This window comes from Dermacentor andersoni, unplaced genomic scaffold (genome assembly GCF_023375885.2).
Source record: "Dermacentor andersoni unplaced genomic scaffold, qqDerAnde1_hic_scaffold ctg00000145.1, whole genome shotgun sequence".
Lineage (NCBI taxonomy): Eukaryota > Metazoa > Arthropoda > Arachnida > Ixodida > Ixodidae > Dermacentor > Dermacentor andersoni.
The window spans coordinates 29,415-51,447 of NW_027314845.1; the positions used below are offsets into that span (position 1 = coordinate 29,415).

At 45.5% G+C, this 22,033-nt stretch overlaps 1 long non-coding RNA gene across 3 annotated transcripts; it reads right to left on the reverse strand.

Annotated features, from left to right (window-relative positions):
* Window positions 1-12,249: 12,249 nt before the first annotated feature.
* On the reverse strand, window positions 12,250-20,001 carry LOC126536318 (uncharacterized). Of its 3 annotated transcripts, XR_011891400.1 has the most exons (4): window positions 19,019-20,001; window positions 17,924-18,028; window positions 15,109-15,253; window positions 12,250-12,359 (listed from the first exon to the last, which is right to left on the reverse strand). It is a non-coding gene; the product is annotated as an uncharacterized lncRNA (long non-coding RNA). The 3 variants fall into 3 exon arrangements; XR_011891399.1 differs by lacking the exon at window positions 19,019-20,001 and having other exon boundaries at window positions 15,122-15,253; window positions 17,924-18,743; XR_011891398.1 differs by lacking the exon at window positions 19,019-20,001 and having other exon boundaries at window positions 17,924-18,743.
* Between the last annotated feature and the right edge of the window lie 2,032 nt (window positions 20,002-22,033).

Below are 22,033 nucleotides of genomic sequence, written 5' to 3' on the forward strand. Positions count from 1 at the left end.
GTGCTTTTTGCAGAACGCGCACGTGGATTTCTACCAAACGACGTGCTAAGCATGCCGATGCTGCTCTTTTTAGCACCCGCGCACGGATTTGTGCGAAAACGCGTTTTAAGCATGCACATGCATCTTTTGGTAGACGCGGATGAAGTTTTCTGCAAAACCACAAGATGTGCATGCAAATGGTGCTTTTTGCAGAACGCGCACGTGGATTTCTACCAAACGACGTGCTAAGCATGCCGATGCTGCTCTTTTTAGCACCCGCGCACGCATTTGTGCGAAAACGCGTTTTAAGCATGCACATGCATCTTTTGGTAGACGCGGATGAAGTTTTCTGCAAAACCACAAGATGTGCATGCAAATGGTGCTTTTTGCAGAACGCGCACGTGGATTTCTACCAAACGATGTGCTAAGCATGCCGATGCTGCTATTTCTAGCACCCGCGCACGCATTTGTGCGAAAACGCGTTTTAAGCATGCACATGCATCTTTTGGTAGACGCGGATGAAGTTTTCTGCAAAACCAGAAGATGTGCATGCAAATGGTGCTTTTTGCAGAACGCGCACGTGGATTTCTACCAAACGACGTGCTAAGCATGCCGATGCTGCTCTTTTTAGCACCCGCGCACGCATTTGTGCGAAAACGCGTTTTAAGCATGCACATGCATCTTTTGGTAGACGCGGATGAAGTTTTCTGCAAAACCACAAGATGTGCATGCAAATGGTGCTTTTTGCAGAACGCGCACGTGGATTTCTACCAAACGACGTGCTAAGCATGCCGATGCTGCTCTTTTTAGCACCCGCGCACGCATTTGTGCGAAAACGCGTTTTAAGCATGCACATGCATCTTTTGGTAGACGCGGATGAAGTTTTCTGCAAAACCACAAGATGTGCATGCAAATGGTGCTTTTTGCAGAACGCGCACGTGGATTTCTACCAAACGATGTGCTAAGCATGCCGATGCTGCTATTTTTAGCACCCGCGCACGCATTTGCGCGAAAACGCGTTTTAAGCATGCACATGCATCTTTTGGTAGACGCGGATGAAGTTTTCTGCAAAACCAGAAGATGTGCATGCAAATGGTGCTTTTTGCAGAACGCGCACGTGGATTTCTACCAAACGACGTGCTAAGCATGCCGATGCTGCTCTTTTTAGCACCCGCGCACGCATTTGTGCGAAAACGCGTTTTAAGCATGCACATGCATCTTTTGGTAGACGCGGATGAAGTTTTCTGCAAAACCACAAGATGTGCATGCAAATGGTGCTTTTTGCAGAACGCGCACGTGGATTTCTACCAAACGACGTGCTAAGCATGCCGATGCTGCTCTTTTTAGCACCCGCGCACGCATTTGTGCGAAAACGCGTTTTAAGCATGCACATGCATCTTTTGGTAGACGCGGATGAAGTTTTCTGCAAAACCACAAGATGTGCATGCAAATAGTGCTTTTTGCAGAACGCGCACGTGGATTTCTACCAAACGACGTGCTAAGCATGCCGATGCTGCTCTTTTTAGCACCCGCGCACGCATTTGTGCGAAAACGCGTTTTAAGCATGCACATGCATCTTTTGGTAGACGCGGATGAAGTTTTCTGCAAAACCACAAGATGTGCATGCAAATGGTGCTTTTTGCAGAACGCGCACGTGGATTTCTACCAAACGACGTGCTAAGCTTGCCGATGCTGCTCTTTTTAGCACCCGCGCACGGATTTGTGCGAAAACGCGTTTTAAGCATGCACATGCATCTTTTGGTAGACGCGGATGAAGTTTTCTGCAAAACCACAAGATGTGCATGCAAATGGTGCTTTTTGCAGAACGCGCACGTGGATTTCTACCAAACGACGTGCTAAGCATGCCGATGCTGCTCTTTTTAGCACCCGCGCACGCATTTGTGCGAAAACGCGTTTTAAGCATGCACATGCATCTTTTGGTAGACGCGGATGAAGTTTTCTGCAAAACCACAAGATGTGCATGCAAATGGTGCTTTTTGCAGAACGCGCACGTGGATTTCTACCAAACGACGTGCTAAGCATGCCGATGCTGCTCTTTTTAGCACCCGCGCACGCATTTGTGCGAAAACGCGTTTTAAGCATGCACATGCATCTTTTGGTAGACGCGGATGAAGTTTTCTGCAAAACCACAAGATGTGCATGCAAATGGTGCTTTTTGCAGAACGCGCACGTGGATTTCTACCAAACGACGTGCTAAGCATGCCGATGCTGCTATTTTTAGCACCCGCGCACGCATTTGTGCGAAAACGCGTTTTAAGCATGCACATGCATCTTTTGGTAGACGCGGATGAAGTTTTCTGCAAAACCACAAGATGTGCATGCAAATGGTGCTTTTTGCAGAACGCGCACGTGGATTTCTACCAAACGATGTGCTAAGCATGCCGATGCTGCTATTTTTAGCACCCGCGCACGCATTTGTGCGAAAACACGTTTTAAGCATGCACATGCATCTTTTGGTAGACGCGGATGAAGTTTTCTGCAAAACCACAAAATGTGCATGCAAATGGTGCTTTTTGCAGAACGCGCACGTGGATTTCTACCAAACGACGTGCTAAGCATGCCGATGCTGCTTTTTAGCACCCGCGCACGCATTTGTGCGAAAACGCGTTTTAAGCATGCACATGCATCTTTTGGTAGACGCGGATGAAGTTTTCTGCAAAACCACAAGATGTGCATGCAAATGGTGCTTTTTGCAGAACGCGCACGTGGATTTCTACCAAACGACGTGCTAAGCATGCCGATGCTGCTCTTTTTAGCACCCGCGCACGCATTTGTGCGAAAACGCGTTTTAAGCATGCACATGCATCTTTTGGTAGACGCGGATGAAGTTTTCTGCAAAACCACAAGATGTGCATGCAAATGGTGCTTTTTGCAGAACGCGCACGTGGATTTCTACCAAACGACGTGCTAAGCATGCCGATGCTGCTCTTTTTAGCACCCGCGCACGGATTTGTGCGAAAACGCGTTTTAAGCATGCACATGCATCTTTTGGTAGACGCGGATGAAGTTTTCTGCAAAACCACAAGATGTGCATGCAAATGGTGCTTTTGGCAGAACGCGCACGTGGATTTCTACCAAACGACGTGCTAAGCATGCCGATGCTGCTCTTTTTAGCACCCGCGCACGCATTTGTGCGAAAACGCGTTTTAAGCATGCACATGCATCTTTTGGTAGACGCGGATGAAGTTTTCTGCAAAACCACAAGATGTGCATGTAAATGGTGCTTTTTGCAGAACGCGCACGTGGATTTCTACCAAACGACGTGCTAAGCATGCCGATGCTGCTCTTTTTAGGACCCGCGCACGCATTTGTGCGAAAACGCGTTTTAAGCATGCACATGCATCTTTTGGTAGACGCGGATGAAGTTTTCTGCAAAACCACAAGATGTGCATGCAAATGGTGCTTTTTGCAGAACGCGCACGTGGATTTCTACCAAACGACGTGCTAAGCATGCCGATGCTGCTCTTTTTAGCACCCGCGCACGCATTTGTGTGAAAGCGCGTTTTAAGCATGCACATGCATCGTTTGGTAGACGCGGATGAAGTTTTCTGCAAAACCACAAGATGTGCATGCAAATGGTGCTTTTTGCAGAACGCGCACGTGGATTTCTACCAAACGACGTGCTAAGCATGCCGATGCTGCTCTTTTTAGCACCCGCGCACGCATTTGTGCGAAAACGCGTTTTAAGCATGCACATGCATCTTTTGGTAGACGCGGATGAAGTTTTCTGCAAAACCACAAGATGTGCATGCAAATGGTGCTTTTTGCAGAACGCGCACGTGGATTTCTACCAAACGACGTGCTAAGCATGCCGATGCTGCTCTTTTTAGCACCCGCGCACGCATTTGTGCGAAAACGCGTTTTAAGCATGCACATGCATCTTTTGGTAGACGCGGATGAAGTTTTCTGCAAAACCACAAGATGTGCATGCAAATGGTGCTTTTTGCAGAACGCGCACGTGGATTTCTACCAAACGATGTGCTAAGCTTGCCGATGCTGCTCTTTTTAGCACCCGCGCACGGATTTGTGCGAAAACGCGTTTTAAGCATGCACATGCATCTTTTGGTAGACGCGGATAAAGTTTTCTGCAAAACCACAAGATGTGCATGCAAATGGTGCTTTTTGCAGAACGCGCACGTGGATTTCTACCAAACGACGTGCTAAGCATGCCGATGCTGCTATTTTTAGCACCCGCGCACGCATTTGTGCGAAAACGCGTTTTAAGCATGCACATGCATCTTTTGGTAGACGCGGATGAAGTTTTCTGCAAAACCACAAGATGTGCATGCAAATGGTGCTTTTTGCAGAACGCGCACGTGGATTTCTACCAAACGACGTGCTAAGCATGCCGATGCTGCTCTTTTTAGCACCCGCGCACGCATTTGTGCGAAAACGCGTTTTAAGCATGCACATGCATCTTTTGGTAGACGCGGATGAAGTTTTCTGCAAAACCACAAGATGCGCATGCAAATGGTGCTTTTTGCAGAACGCGCACGTGGATTTCTACCAAACGACGTGCTAAGCATGCCGATGCTGCTCTTTTTAGCACCCGCGCACGCATTTGTGCGAAAACGCGTTTTAAGCATGCACATGCATCTTTTGGTAGACGCGGATGAAGTTTTCTGCAAAACCACAAGATGTGCATGCAAATGGTGCTTTTTGCAGAACGCGCACGTGGATTTCTACCAAACAACGTGCTAAGCATGCCGATGCTGCTCTTTTTAGCACCCGCGCACGCATTTGTGCGAAAACGCGTTTTAAGCATGCACATGCATCTTTTGGTAGACGCGGATGAAGTTTTCTGCAAAACCACAATATGTGCATGCAAATGGTGCTTTTTGCAGAACGCGCACGTGGATTTCTACCAAACGACGTGCTAAGCATGCCGATGCTGCTCTTTTTAGCACCCGCGCACGCATTTGTGCGAAAACGCGTTTTAAGCATGCACATGCATCTTTTGGTAGACGCGGATGAAGTTTTCTGCAAAACCACAAGATGTGCATGCAAATGGTGCTTTTGGCAGAACGCGCACGTGGATTTCTACCAAACGACGTGCTAAGCATGCCGATGCTGCTCTTTTTAGCACCCGCGCACGCATTTGTGCGAAAACGCGTTTTAAGCATGCACATGCATCTTTTGGTAGACGCGGATGTAGTTTTCTGCAAAACCACAAGATGTGCATGCAAATGGTGCTTTTTGCAGAACGCGCACGTGGATTTCTACCAAACGACGTGCTAAGCATGCCGATGCTGCTATTTTTAGCACCCGCGCACGCATTTGTGCGAAAACGCGTTTTAAGCATGCACATGCATCTTTTGGTAGACGCGGATGAAGTTTTCTGCAAAACCACAAGATGTGCATGCAAATCGTGCTTTTTGCAGAACGCGCACGTGGATTTCTACCAAACGACGTGCTAAGCATGCCGATGCTGCTCTTTTTAGCACCCGCGCACGCATTTGTGTGAAAGCGCGTTTTAAGCATGCACATGCATCGTTTGGTAGACGCGGATGAAGTTTTCTGCAAAACCACAAGATGTGCATGCAAATGGTGCTTTTTGCAGAACGCGCACGTGGATTTCTACCAAACGACGTGCTAAGCATGCCGATGCTGCTCTTTTTAGCACCCGCGCACGCATTTGTGCGAAAACGCGTTTTAAGCATGCACATGCATCTTTTGGTAGACGCGGATGAAGTTTTCTGCGAAACCACAAGATGTGCATGCAAATGGTGCTTTTTGCAGAACGCGCACGTGGATTTCTACCAAACAACGTGCTAAGCATGCCGATGCTGCTCTTTTTAGCACCCGCGCACGCATTTGTGCGAAAACGCGTTTTAAGCATGCACATGCATCTTTTGGTAGACGCGGATGAAGTTTTCTGCAAAACCACAATATGTGCATGCAAATGGTGCTTTTTGCAGAACGCGCACGTGGATTTCTACCAAACGACGTGCTAAGCATGCCGATGCTGCTCTTTTTAGCACCCGCGCACGCATTTGTGCGAAAACGCGTTTTAAGCATGCACATGCATCTTTTGGTAGACGCGGATGAAGTTTTCTGCAAAACCACAAGATGTGCATGCAAATGGTGCTTTTGGCAGAACGCGCACGTGGATTTCTACCAAACGACGTGCTAAGCATGCCGATGCTGCTCTTTTTAGCACCCGCGCACGCATTTGTGCGAAAACGCGTTTTAAGCATGCACATGCATCTTTTGGTAGACGCGGATGTAGTTTTCTGCAAAACCACAAGATGTGCATGCAAATGGTGCTTTTTGCAGAACGCGCACGTGGATTTCTACCAAACGACGTGCTAAGCATGCCGATGCTGCTATTTTTAGCACCCGCGCACGCATTTGTGCGAAAACGCGTTTTAAGCATGCACATGCATCTTTTGGTAGACGCGGATGAAGTTTTCTGCAAAACCACAAGATGTGCATGCAAATCGTGCTTTTTGCAGAACGCGCACGTGGATTTCTACCAAACGACGTGCTAAGCATGCCGATGCTGCTCTTTTTAGCACCCGCGCACGCATTTGTGTGAAAGCGCGTTTTAAGCATGCACATGCATCGTTTGGTAGACGCGGATGAAGTTTTCTGCAAAACCACAAGATGTGCATGCAAATGGTGCTTTTTGCAGAACGCGCACGTGGATTTCTACCAAACGACGTGCTAAGCATGCCGATGCTGCTCTTTTTAGCACCCGCGCACGCATTTGTGCGAAAACGCGTTTTAAGCATGCACATGCATCTTTTGGTAGACGCGGATGAAGTTTTCTGCAAAACCACAAGATGTGCATGCAAATGGTGCTTTTTGCAGAACGCGCACGTGGATTTCTACCAAACGACGTGCTAAGCATGCCGATGCTGCTCTTTTTAGCACCCGCGCACGCATTTGTGCGAAAACGCGTTTTAAGCATGCACATGCATCTTTTGGTAGACGCGGATGAAGTTTTCTGCAAAACCACAAGATGTGCATGCAAATGGTGCTTTTTGCAGAACGCGCACGTGGATTTCTACCAAACGATGTGCTAAGCTTGCCGATGCTGCTCTTTTTAGCACCCGCGCACGGATTTGTGCGAAAACGCGTTTTAAGCATGCACATGCATCTTTTGGTAGACGCGGATAAAGTTTTCTGCAAAACCACAAGATGTGCATGCAAATGGTGCTTTTTGCAGAACGCGCACGTGGATTTCTACCAAACGACGTGCTAAGCATGCCGATGCTGCTATTTTTAGCACCCGCGCACGCATTTGTGCGAAAACGCGTTTTAAGCATGCACATGCATCTTTTGGTAGACGCGGATGAAGTTTTCTGCAAAACCACAAGATGTGCATGCAAATGGTGCTTTTTGCAGAACGCGCACGTGGATTTCTACCAAACGACGTGCTAAGCATGCCGATGCTGCTCTTTTTAGCACCCGCGCACGCATTTGTGCGAAAACGCGTTTTAAGCATGCACATGCATCTTTTGGTAGACGCGGATGAAGTTTTCTGCAAAACCACAAGATGTGCATGCAAATGGTGCTTTTTGCAGAACGCGCACGTGGATTTCTACCAAACAACGTGCTAAGCATGCCGATGCTGCTCTTTTTAGCACCCGCGCACGCATTTGTGCGAAAACGCGTTTTAAGCATGCACATGCATCTTTTGGTAGACGCGGATGAAGTTTTCTGCAAAACCACAATATGTGCATGCAAATGGTGCTTTTTGCAGAACGCGCACGTGGATTTCTACCAAACGACGTGCTAAGCATGCCGATGCTGCTCTTTTTAGCACCCGCGCACGGATTTGTGCGAAAACGCGTTTTAAGCATGCACATGCATCTTTTGGTAGACGCGGATGAAGTTTTCTGCAAAACCACACGATGTGCATGCAAATGGTGCTTTTGGCAGAACGCGCACGTGGATGTCTATCAAACGACGTGCTAAGCATGCCGATGCTGCTCTTTTTAGCACCCACGCACGCATTTGTGCGAAAACGCGTTTTAAGCATGCACATGCATCTTTTGGTAGACGCGGATGAAGTTTTCTGCAAAACCACAAGATGTGCATGCAAATGGTGCTTTTTGCAGAACGCGCACGTGGGTTTCTACCAAACGACGTGCTAAGCATGCCGATGCTGCTATTTTTAGCACCCGCGCACGCATTTGTGCGAAAACGCGTTTTAAGCATGCACATCCATCTTTTGGTAGACGCGGATGAAGTTTTCTGCAAAACCACAAGATGTGCATGCAAATGGTGCTTTTTGCAGAACGCGCACGTGGATTTCTACCAAACGACGTGCTAAGCATGCCGATGCTGCTCTTTTTAGCACCCGCGCACGCATTTGTGCGAAAACGCGTTTTAAGCATGCACATGCATCTTTTGGTAGACGCGGATGAAGTTTTCTGCAAAACCACAAGATGTGCATGCAAATGGTGCTTTTTGCAGAACGCGCACGTGGATTTCTACCAAACGACGTGCTAAGCATGCCGATGCTGCTCTTTTTAGCACCCGCGCACGGATTTGTGCGAAAACGCGTTTTAAGCAATCACATGCATCTTTTGGTAGACGCGGATGAAGTTTTCTGCAAAACCACAAGATGTGCATGCAAATGGTGCTTTTTGCAGAACGCGCACGTGGATTTCTACCAAACGACGTGCTAAGCATGCCGATGCTGCTCTTTTTAGCACTCGCGCACGCATTTGTGCGAAAACGCGTTTTAAGCATGCACATGCATCTTTTGGTAGACGCGGATGAAGTTTTCTGCAAAACCACAAGATGTGCATGCAAATGGTGCTTTTTGCAGAACGCGCACGTGGATTTCTACCAAACGACGTGCTAAGCATGCCGATGCTGCTCTTTTTAGCACCCGCGCACGGATTTGTGCGAAAACGCGTTTTAAGCATGCACATGCATCTTTTGGTAGACGCGGATGAAGTTTTCTGCAAAACCACAAGATGTGCATGCAAATGGTGCTTTTGGCAGAACGCGCACGTGGATTTCTACCAAACGACGTGCTAAGCATGCCGATGCTGCTCTTCTTAGCACCCGCGCACGCATTTGTGCGAAAACGCGTTTTAAGCATGCACATGCATCTTTTGGTAGACGCGGATGAAGTTTTCTGCAAAACCACAAGATGTGCATGCAAATGGTGCTTTTTGCAGAACGCGCTCGTGGATTTCTACCAAACGACGTGCTAAGCATGCCGATGCTGCTCTTTTTAGCACCCGCGCACGCATTTGTGCGAAAACGCGTTTTAAGCATGCACATGCATCTTTTGGTAGACGCGGATGAAGTTTTCTGCAAAACCACAAGATGTGCATGCAAATGGTGCTTTTTGCAGAACGCGCACGTGGATTTCTACCAAACGACGTGCTAAGCATGCCGATGCTGCTCTTTTTAGCACCCGCGCACGGATTTGTGCGAAAACGCGTTTTAAGCATGCACATGCATCTTTTGGTAGACGCGGATGAAGTTTTCTGCAAAACCACAAGATGTGCATGCAAATGGTGCTTTTTGCAGAACGCGCTCGTGGATTTCTACCAAACGACGTGCTAAGCATGCCGATGCTGCTCTTTTTAGCACCCGCGCACGCATTTGTGCGAAAACGCGTTTTAAGCATGCACATGCATCTTTTGGTAGACGCGGATGAAGTTTTCTGCAAAACCACAAGATGTGCATGCAAATGGTGCTTTTTGCAGAACGCGCACGTGGATTTCTACCAAACGACGTGCTAAGCATGCCGATGCTGCTCTTTTTTGTACCCGCGCACGGATTTGTGCGAAAACGCGTTTTAAGCATGCACATGCATCTTTTGGTAGACGCGGATGAAGTTTTCTGCAAAACCACAAGATGTGCATGCAAATGGTGCTTTTGGCAGAACGCGCACGTGGATTTCTACCAAACGACGTGCTAAGCATGCCGATGCTGCTCTTTTTAGCACCCGCGCACGCATTTGTGCGAAAACGCGTTTTAAACATGCACATGCATCTTTTGGTAGACGCGGATGAAGTTTTCTGCAAAACCACAAGATGTGCATGCAAATGGTGCTTTTGGCAGAACGCGCACGTGGATTTCTACCAAACGACGTGCTAAGCATGCCGATGCTGCTCTTTTTAGCACCCGCGCACGCATTTGTGCGAAAACGCGTTTTAAGCATGCACATGCATCTTTTGGTAGACGCGGATGAAGTTTTCTGCAAAACCACAAGATGTGCATGCAAATGGTGCTTTTTGCAGAACGCGCACGTGGATTTCTACCAAACGACGTGCTAAGCATGCCGATGCTGCTCTTTTTAGCACCCGCGCACGGATTTGTGCGAAAACGCGTTTTAAGCATGCACATGCATCTTTTGGTAGACGCGGATGAAGTTTTCTGCAAAACCACAAGATGTGCATGCAAATGGTGCTTTTGGCAGAACGCGCACGTGGATTTCTATCAAACGACGTGCTAAGCATGCCGATGCTGCTCTTTTTTGTACCCGCGCACGGATTTGTGCGAAAACGCGTTTTAAGCATGCACATGCATCTTTTGGTAGACGCGGATGAAGTTTTCTGCAAAACCACAAGATGTGCATGCAAATGGTGCTTTTGGCAGAACGCGCACGTGGATTTCTACCAAACGACGTGCTAAGCATGCCGATGCTGCTCTTTTTAGCACCCGCGCACGCATTTGTGCGAAAACGCGTTTTAAACATGCACATGCATCTTTTGGTAGACGCGGATGAAGTTTTCTGCAAAACCACAAGATGTGCATGCAAATGGTGCTTTTGGCAGAACGCGCACGTGGATTTCTACCAAACGACGTGCTAAGCATGCCGATGCTGCTCTTTTTAGCACCCGCGCACGCATTTGTGCGAAAACGCGTTTTAAGCATGCACATGCATCTTTTGGTAGACGCGGATGAAGTTTTCTGCAAAACCACAAGATGTGCATGCAAATGGTGCTTTTTGCAGAACGCGCACGTGGATTTCTACCAAACGACGTGCTAAGCATGCCGATGCTGCTCTTTTTAGCACCCGCGCACGGATTTGTGCGAAAACGCGTTTTAAGCATGCACATGCATCTTTTGGTAGACGCGGATGAAGTTTTCTGCAAAACCACAAGATGTGCATGCAAATGGTGCTTTTGGCAGAACGCGCACGTGGATTTCTATCAAACGACGTGCTAAGCATGCCGATGCTGCTCTTTTTAGCACCCGCACACGCATTTGTGCGAAAACGCGTTTTAAGCATGCACATGCATCTTTTGGTAGACGCGGATGAAGTTTTCTGCAAAACCACGAGATGTGCATGCAAATGGTGCTTTTTGCAGAACGCGCACGTGGATTTCTACCAAACGACGTGCTAAGCATGCCGATGCTGCTATTTTTAGCACCCGCGCACGCATTTGTGCGAAAACGCGTTTTAAGCATGCACACCCTACTAGAAAATCCTATTTGTTTTCAAACGGGTTTCATCAAATAGGGTTATGGAACGGGACCCCGTTTGATCCTGTTCAGTCCTGACCTGTTTAAATCCTGTTTATTCCTGTTTAAACCTGACCCGTTTAAATCCTGTTTAAACCTGACCCGTTTAAATCCTGTTTGATCCTGACCCGTTTAAATCCTGTTTAATCCTGACCCGTTTAATCCCGTCCTATCTAACCCAGACCTGTTTGCCCCTGTTCAGACCTATATTTTGCTGCTTTCATACCTGGTCCTTTCAGAATGGATTGATGTTGCTTAATATAATTTACTCTTAAACCTATTTTGTACATTTGTGTATTTGCGATCAGCATTGAAGAGAAGTAGATCTGCATTATGTTTGCAACAAGAATGCCACTTTCACATGTAGGTTTGCCTGGTACATTGCTTGATACGAAGATAAACACAATTTTCGGCATAAATTGATTAGCACTACCAACACTGATGTGATACATCATGAACAAGTTTTGTATGACCCACGAGTACGTTCTCTATGTATGACCTACAAGAAAATGCACCCTGAAGAAGACTGTACCTCATTTTCATATTTACTACTAGTATGCAAATGTAATTCTTGCAGATTTAGTATTTGTTCGATTACTTGTACTCGTTTTAATGCAGTGCTTTTTGTTGTAATGGTTTGTTCACAAATCCACAGTAAAGCGTAATTTTGGGGTGAAAAATGTCAGGCAAAGTATTGGCATGTACTTGTAAGTGAAAAAGACAAGTATACTTTACGTAGGTATTTCTGTACACCAACTTGAGCTTTCATTAAGCCTGAAGTCATCCGGCTTAAAAAAAAGCATGTCATAAATGTCCCAAGCACTATTTATTGGACCTTCTAACGGTATTTCGATGCATCCAGTCTGCCGAGAGAAGACCGCTGGAGTGGGTTGCTTGGGTGAGAGCGAGCAGGGCACCTGAAAAAGTAAAGCCAATAATTTATCTTGACTCATGCAACAGGTTGGCACATAGGCAAATTCACCTATGTTCCCACAGATAAGAAAGGTTCAGCATTCCGGTCATAGGAGATAATGAATAAATCTTATTGAAAAATATGTGGTTTCATGCAATGCCTATGTTTCAAGGGAACATGGAGTACTGTGGGAGAATAAGCTGTCATAATTAGCAGGCGATTGAAGCAAGTGTTATAGGAAAAAGATGGACACATCGTTTGATTAGCAATAATTACTAGTATTGAAGCAACAGAATACAAACATGAAATACCTTTAAAAACAACACCGACAGGTTGAGATAATAAATTATTCAGAAACTAAACCCTTCTGCCAGCAAAATACCGTAGTGTACTGGCTTTGACATTGCGCTGCTCAGGCAGAGGGCGTGGGATTGAATCCCGGCCACAATGGCTGCATTTAGATGGCAGGGAAATGCCAAAACCCCTATGTAAGGTCTATTGGGTACACGTTAAAGGAGACTAGGGATCCCGCCAACTTGAAGTTATAAAAACCGGGGTAAATTTCGAGATAAGCAAACTCACAAAAGTAGAAGGCCCTGGCCATGCGAAGACCATACAAAGCCTTTTAAGGTAGGTGCCAGCAGCCGCAAAATTTCTTGCAAAAGCGAAATATAGCAGAAGCGGTATTTTTCCGTAGATCACTTTTGCAAGGTATTTAACAACTTGACACCCGACATGTTGGGCATCTACGGGCAACAGCAATTCTTGCACAGATCATAGCAAACACTGCTGCACCTAGGTATACATAGACACATAGGTATAGGTACAGTCGCCGACTGATTTTCCGGACTCCAAAAATTCGGACTTGATTACTCGGTCTGCTTCACGGCACCGCCATTCTCCCCATGGACCATAATGTATAACAACTTCCGAAAGTTCGGTCGCCTTGCAACCTCTCGTCTGATTTTTCGGACACTCCTTGAGCCAACTTGATCGAGAGCACCATGCACCGACTCTGACCGTTGCATGGTTCTACTTGCTGAACGACATTTTTGTTTTGAACGGAGCCTCCTTGCTGCCCCACGAAGTGGCGCTACTGCAAATCCCTGCTCATCATCATCGTCTCTGCCTGGTTTGTAGCTACAGCAGTTCCGGTCTCAGCTTAGTATGCCATGTCAAGACAATCCAGCAGCTGATTTGTTTGTTTCTTCGTGCACGACGCTGCGAGTAGGCCAGGTTTTTTGTTTGTGCAACTGATGTCGGCGTGACGATGTTTGATGAAGCAAGATGGGCCAATTCATTCCACTAATATCTAGAATAGCTACCTGTAAGCACCACCTACCTTTCAACAACATTTGCAAAGCAAAAAACCTCATCCTGAAAAGTCTGCACATGACGACATCGGTAGCATCATCAGCGTGGGGCCTCAAGATAATTCGGCAAGCCAAGAAATTACTGACAGCACGAGTGCAAGCATGCCAACAGGAAATCAGTGGCTGAATAATGCACCTTCTACCAATTGCTAGACAGTGCATTTTCGCAAAGCCCTAACTATAGCAGATCATTGTTCAGGAGTTCCCGAATGCACAACTCTATGCCATTTTCACACAGACTCTAGGGAAGCACCTCTGCACAGTTGCAAGAAAAAAAGCTAGATGCCCCAAGAGAAATGAGCCCACTCAAGCCATGGAAGTTGTGTTTACCTTGTCTTCCTACAACTACTCAAAACCTAGGACTGCTGTTTTGCACAAGGGAACAAACGCCAACATTGGTGCCTCGCCCAACACAAGTGGTCTGCGCTGTAGAAGGTGCCATATGTCAGCCCACAGATGAGGCCCACAGCAGTGCTGTCAGTGTGCTGTACAAATTGCAGAAGCACAGCCTACAAGCTTGTCTGCCTTAGTGTGATCGCACCAATGAACGAAAACTAACGAATCAAGTTTGTTTCGTGCCGAGAACAGTTGCCTCATGCTGGCTTGGTTTGTTGTGTAGGCATGTAAATAATGAAAAGGCCTGCATCACTATCTCTGAAAAAAAAAATCATGTAACAAAGCACGTACAGTACACAGGTGCAGTATCTATCACATACCATTTCGTGCAGTAGAGGCTACATCGGATAAACCGGTCAATGTATAAATGACTGGCAGCATGACCAAGCAAACTTGATGCATGGGTCAGTTAGCAGTGGTAGTGCACTGCTCTCGGCGCACATGCACCTATGTTTGAAAGCTGCTTGATCGTGACAAAATATAAAGACAAAAGCGCTGGAGAGATATCTGAGGCTTTTCTTATATGTATGACGAGGAACCTAGCGCTAGCTCCGCATGCAGAGAATTACTAGACAGTGAGACTGCTTCTTATCTTTGTAAAACAAGTGTCACGCTCACCATGTTTCTGTGCGAACAGCATGTATTCAGATCTATTCTCCCCCTTTCACCTTTTGCACAATATCACTGTGCGAGCAATAATACTGAACTGTTAGTAGCACTCTGTCCTGTTGCCTCCTTTCTTTCCTTGTGAATTGTGTGCTAAATAAGGCTTTTTTTGGTGAAAGAGTGCTAGTTTAACGCATAAACTAGCGCCATGGCACTTTGCAATAAAGGACTGTTATAATTCTCTAAAAATTTGTCCATGCAGAACAGTGTCAAAAGAACACCTTAAAGAAAGAACATGAGTGTATCTATCATAAAGACCAATCCTTGTCTTTTTTCCTTAACATAATTTTCAATACCGATATTGAAGTACAAGCTCACCATATTATATCACCTTGTAAATGAAGCAAGGCACAATGGTGCCCAACTGTCGCGGGACCAACTTGGATGTGGAGATCAGCGCAGATCAGCAACATAGCATGGTCTGCTTACACTTCTTCTCCAGGTCCAGCCATACCTACAGCAGCTATAAAACAAGTGAGCTTAGAATCACAAGCGAAACAATATAAAAAGTGACACTGAACAAAGCAACTTTCGTTAAGCATAAATAGGATCGAAATGCTGACATTATGCCCATAAGTAACTTCACTTTGAGCAACAAAGCATCCAATTTAAGAAAGATTATATGTATCAGCTATCTATGTGAGAAAGATTAATCGAACGCCCTCTATTTGCCATACCCCTCCCCTTATGCATGGATGTCTCCCTGACTGAGTGAGCTGATCCCAGGTATAGTGTAATTAAAGGTTGTCACTTGGTGGGCCAATCCCGATACCATTGCATGACTTGTACAATAATTTTAATGTGTTGTAATGCTGGCCATCCTGCAGGCACTGCAACATTATAGAACCCATAAGGCTAATGGTATTACCTGATAAGGTTAACTAATAGGTGTCCCCAGAAGCATAACTCGGCATGTATACTCGGAGGCCATTATTATAAGAGAAGCAATGGCAGAGGTGAAGCTTTATCCTGTGCCATATGCAAAATGGCCGAGCACGCCCAGCTTCTGGTTACATTCTCACTTGTGACCACTGCAACAGGCTGACTGACATGCGTAACCAGCAGTTTGTAGGACCACATTTTCATACCCTGCAATTTGTTTTACATCTGAAGAGATCAGCCTCAAGCTCCATGATGCGCTGCACTCAAGAAGCATTATAAACTGGCAACATTTAAATGCTATGCTGCATGGTTTGTTGCATGCTTTAGGAATTTACTTATTTATTATACACATAGCTCATAGGCTCCAGTTGGAGTATTGCATGAGGTGGCAAGAAAACAAATTCTGAACAAGGAGAACATTCAACAAAACAAGTCAGACCAAAGAAGAAAAAATAACATACTCTCCTAATGGGACTATGTATCTGGCAGCTAGCTTCTAAAAAAGACAATTAGGAATCTTTTACTACTGGTAGCGCTTTAGGGGATGGAATGTAGAATTCCAAGCTTCATACACTTTTAAGCCACCTTTCGTGGCTTTTTGTTTTGAACTCCTATTCTCTGTACTATTATAGAAATGAATACCCCCTCCAAAATAAAACAAAGAAAAACATGTAATGCACAGTAATGTAACACAATAATGTAATGCACAACAGTGAATACTTAGAAAAATGTAATTAACAACATGGAGTCTATGTGGGCACAGATGTTAGAAGTCTACATGAAAGCATAATAATAAAGGTGGGCAAAGCATTTATGCTTTTGTCGGGCAAGCTGCAGCAAGACATACAGGTAAAGCATGCCTCACAACACAGTCCCTAAAAATATCTGTCACAATACAGTGAGTAGGTATATCATGCATATCTACAATAGCTCCTAATTATATTTAACTCAGAGGGGGCTACCTATGTAACTTGATCAAACTGAAGGTGGGCCAAATTCTAAATATACGATTCAAGTAGACAGAAAATGGACGTTATGAAAATGCGTCTACAGCAAAAGTGTTTTACATTATTGTTGTACATTATGTCATACCTGCCAACCTGTGAACATAATATTTTGTAAAAATGCTGCAGACACTAAATTCTTTGTTGGGGACATAGCACACATTATTTTAAAGCTTGCTCTCAGCACCCCCATTGTTGCATACACACACACATTATTAATAAAGGGAAAATTGCACATCTACCCGCTCGTAGCAATTGCTACAAAAGAAACCCGTACGGATTCCTCGAAAGGAAAGCCTCACAATTGAAAAAAAGAAACCGTCCAGGTCTGGGACTCAAACCCGGGACCACCGCCTTTCCGGGACAGCCGCTTTACCATCTAAGATAACCAGGCGGCTAGCAGATGGCCGGGCCAAGTCGAATTTGTCGACAACATGAAGCAAAGGCAAGGGTCTGACGTAATAGTTCTGCGGAAATGCGCAAGGTGTAGAGAAGTAATTAATAAAGGAGAAAAAAATATTATGTCAAACCCTTGCTTTTGCTTCGCGTTGTCAAGTAATTCGACTTCGCCCTGCCATGTGCTAGCCAGCTGGTTATCTCAGATGGTAGAGTGGCTGCCTCGGAAAGGCGGTAGTCCCGGGTTCGAGTCCCGGACCAGGACGAATTTTTCTTCAACTGTGCGGCTTTCCTTTTGAGGAACACATACAGGTTTCCTTTGTTGCAAATGGTACGAGCGGGTGGATGTCTGATTTTCCCTTTATTAATTACTTCTCTCCACCTCGTGTGTTTGCGCAGAACTATTACGTCACACACACATTATCAACCATTATTTAACTTGTCGTGCAGCACGAAAAGCAGCAGCGAACTTGAAACCAGTAACTGACAACATTTTTTTTTAGATTACAGAGCTTTACGCTGCTTCAGGAATTTATCTGACTAAACTTCCTAAAAGCACGTGCCCCTCTGATGTTCTCGTTAGAGATATTGCATCGCTAATAATGAAGCAGTACAAGTACCATTATAATTAATTTTTTACATGCATTTTAACAATGTCATACCGTCAATCTCTCAACAGCTTTAAAACATCTTAACCAACACAACTTCATTGTCTTTCTAAAATGACATTAATAAAATTGTAAAATGAGCCCACATTTGTAAACCCACGAAAAATTCAGGAGTTTCCAAACATGGATGATACCAACAAAATCTGCAGCTCTTGTAAGTGGCAGCAACTGCTTTGCACACACCTTGTCACAGCATGCACATCAGGTACTTTTCCGTGCTGTTGAGGCTGCAGAAGTGCCGCAGGTGCATATGTGGAGGTGCCTCTGGTTCACAAAATCTTGCCATCCCTAAACAATAATAAATACTTATTTATTGTAATCCCTGCTGAAACTGCAAACTTGTGATATAAAAAGATCACGTCATATTTTGAAAAAAGTCTCATACAACCAGTTACATGAAGCTGCAACTGGTTGTGCAAATATCTGATTGTAACATCACAGGCGGTTAAATAACACGTAAATCGAATTGTAGAGAACATGAATCTACTATGAAAAGGTTCACACAAACGTACAGCTGTATAACGTGAAATGTGAATTGTACTATCAAAAAATTCCTTAGGACATGAAAAGCGTTCCAAAACCTAACTTGTCTATGCGGCGCAACAAAGCACTGCTCCCAAAGGACGATGCGCTTAAAATTACAACAGACCACCTCATTTCTGGAGAGACAATACAGAAAAGAGAAAGATTTTTCGATTAAAAAGAAACATTGCTTATGTAATTTCGGCTTCTCTGCTAGATCGGAATCCTTTACAAGTACACGAAAACACACAGGACACTAATACACGTCATCTGACGACACACTATAAACAGAAGAATTTCCATACAAGCTAAAAATCTGGCCATGCGTCGACGAAGAAATCGGGTGCTATCTCGCGCAGCTGTTAGCTGTGACGACGACACATCGACGTACTACTTCTAGAAATGACTATACCATTTCTTAATGAAAAATTATGTACACAAACAGTAACTTTCTTTGCTTGAATTTTTGTGCCCATTTAGATCAAAGCACCACCCGCGCTAGCGTGCTTCATAGGTGAAAGTAAATAAACCACAGATAGAGCTGTTGGTAACATGAATACGTTTTAGGGCAATATCCATGGAACTTTTTGCTAAATGTGCACTGCGACATGAAGAACAACCATTTGAAAAGCACATTTATAATTCTTGCTGCTTTACAAATCCGGATCCGGTTGTTGTACGGATCTTGCGATACGTACAACAACGCACACTTCACGAACCATAGACAGGAGGAATGCGCGCAAGCGCCGGACTTACCTTTCTAGGCGTACTCGGAAAACGCTCCTTTTAGCGTCACAGGTGCCGCGGCATCGACTGCACCAACGGTCCTTTCGGCGCACACACTGTTGAATTGCGGATCAACTACAGGACGTAAGAGCACAACTTTCACCAAATTCTTCCGTACAGCGCGATACGATGCGACAGTGCCAGAGGAGGAGATACTGTTCATGAGCCCGGAACAAAGGAAGCGCGAAGGGTCATATCTTCGACATCGGCGCACCACACGAAGGATACTGCGGGCTACATTACGCGGTCCCAGGGGTTTTGTGATTCTCAATGCATACAAAATGCACCACAATTTCTCTCGGCACAGCGTACACACGATTAAACAACTACATCGGACGGCGTCAATGCAGCAAGCACTCACATGTGGCGACAACTGAGGACGGCAAAATAATATCACCTGTAACTTTACCGGCGCTACCTGTGCTGCCATCTGTAGGCCGCCACCGAAAGCGACCGTGCTTTCGGTGATCTCATGGATGGTGACGGCGTTGTATTTCGATGTTATGCGAGTCGTACAGCGTCTTGTACGACGTGTTTCAGCAACGTTGCTTTTAATAGAGAGGACAGCAATCTGCGTATACGCCGTATAGACGTCTCACCCACATGAAAAACACAACAGCAAATTTTCAGTCTGTCGTATTTTGGGACGTTGTGACTGTCGTTCTGTTCTCTGTAGTGTGACGCCCTGTAGTCGAAAATTCTGTAGTTCCTGATCAATATTTGATTAAAAATGGACAGAGGTCATTTTAAGGTTATGTAAAATTATTAATACGAAATAAAATAAAAAAATAAAAGTAGAAAAAAAGTGCCTTTTGCCTAGGATTCGAACTTTGGACCTGACGGTTCCGAGACAAGCATCTTACCACTGCACCACGCCGAACATCACTGCTGGCGTATGTTGAAGCTATGTCAAGAGTGTAAATTGCTGTCTGGGTTGCTGTTTATATTTGCATCTTAAAAGCTACGATGCGCTTTCACTTCACCGCGTCAACTGCCGCATCTCTAGATGAGCAAAAGTGTTGTTACCATCGACAGGTACATCGTGGAGTGCTAGACCATCGATTTTGCTGTAACGATATCCATATTTCATACGAAATTCAGAAACAGACAACGGTGACCGGGGACACTGAGGGTTGTTACTGCTAATTTCGACAGTTGTCTCTTGCTCTTTACACTTTTGAGCTCGCATATAATTCGTGTGTTCAATACAATATAGCTACATAAACACTCGTGGGTGAGTCTTCATCTCGACAGAATACTGGCTTCTCACGGAAGCGCTGTACCAGATTAATGAGACCCGAGCGAGACAGCTTTTCACGCAACTTTGTGGAACAATCCAAAACTTCCTTCCCGCTTCGCATATGCTTGGGCAATATTTCTGGGAAATTAACTAATGTGTCAGTGTAACCGCACATGTAAGTCCACAGGCCTGTGTGCCCCATCTTACCATATAAAACAAAGCGGATACGCAGCCATTCCCGCAGATGGTATGATTTTGATCAGCGGCCGATTTTGAGGAGGCCGGTAGGGCGTTGCTAGTGCCGCGTCGTCACGGCACAATTATAACAATTGGCAACGTCGACTTTAATGCCGGTGTCGGTGCTATCAGTACTGCCGGCTCCAAAGAAGCACGATTGAATACCGCGCAAGAAAAAAAGTACAGTGTACACCACCGATGCGAAGCTGACATTTTAAAGGGCCGCGACGGAAAGTGCTTCTGTTGCGACTTCAGAACTCTTGGCCGTCGCGACCGAATGTTTCTGTTGCGACGTCAGAATCGCTGTCGTAACGTCAGAAATGTCTGTCGCAACTTCAGAAACGTTAGGAACTTCTGTCGTACAACAGAAATTGCTGTAGTTGCAGCAGGAATTCCTGTGTCTTTTTCAACTGGGCAGGACCGGGAATCGGTTTGAAATTCGCAGCTAGCATATCGCAGTTTGGTCTGTGAATGTTCCGAGGTGGTCACGCAATTTCTGTAGAGCTTGATAATGGCCCCAATTTAGCACTAGGGGCTAAATTGTCAGGATGTCGAACAATAAAAAGTTCCTCCCCAGTTCTATTCAAGCATTAAACTCGTATGCATGATACCATCCAGTATGGTTGCCACAAAGCTCCAGAATAAACCAGCTTTTGTGCCAAACAGGCGACCCTATATGGTGCCACTGTGTCCAGTATAAGCCAGTTTAGTTGCAAACAGGGCCCCTGTTAAGACCCATTTCTGCTTGAACTGGTCGTGCCTATACCTGCTTGCATGCCAAACGGGACCCCGCTCAGCCCTGTTCATGTGTGAACTGGTCCAGTTTATACCTGTTTGCATGCCAAACGGGACCCCGTTCAGACCTGTTCGTGTGTAAACTGGTCCAGTTTATACCTGTTTGCATGCCAAACGGGACCCCGTTCAAACCTGTTCGTGTGTAAACTGGTCCTGTTTATACCTGTTTGTTGCTAAACAGGTCCCTGTTAAAACCAGTTTAAACCTGTATAACCCAGTTTGAATTTAAATAGGATTTTCCAATAGGGCATGCATCTTTTGGTAGACGCGGATGAAGTTTTCTGCAAAACCACAAGATGTGCATGCAAATGGTGCTTTTGGCAGAACGCGCACGTGGATTTCTACCAAACGACGTGCTAAGCATGCCGATGCTGCTCTTTTTAGCACCCGCGCACGCATTTGTGCGAAAACGCGTTTTAAGCATGCACATGCATCTTTTGGTAGACGCGGATGAAGTTTTCTGCAAAACCACAAGATGTGCATGCAAATGGTGCTTTTTGCAGAACGCGCACGTGGATTTCTACCAAACGACGTGCTAAGCATGCCGATGCTGCTCTTTTTAGCACCCGCGCACGCATTTGTGCGAAAACGCGTTTTAAGCATGCACATGCATCTTTTGGTAGACGCGGATGAAGTTTTCTGCAAAACCACAAGATGTGCATGCAAATGGTGCTTTTTGCAGAACGCGCACGTGGATTTCTACCAAACGACGT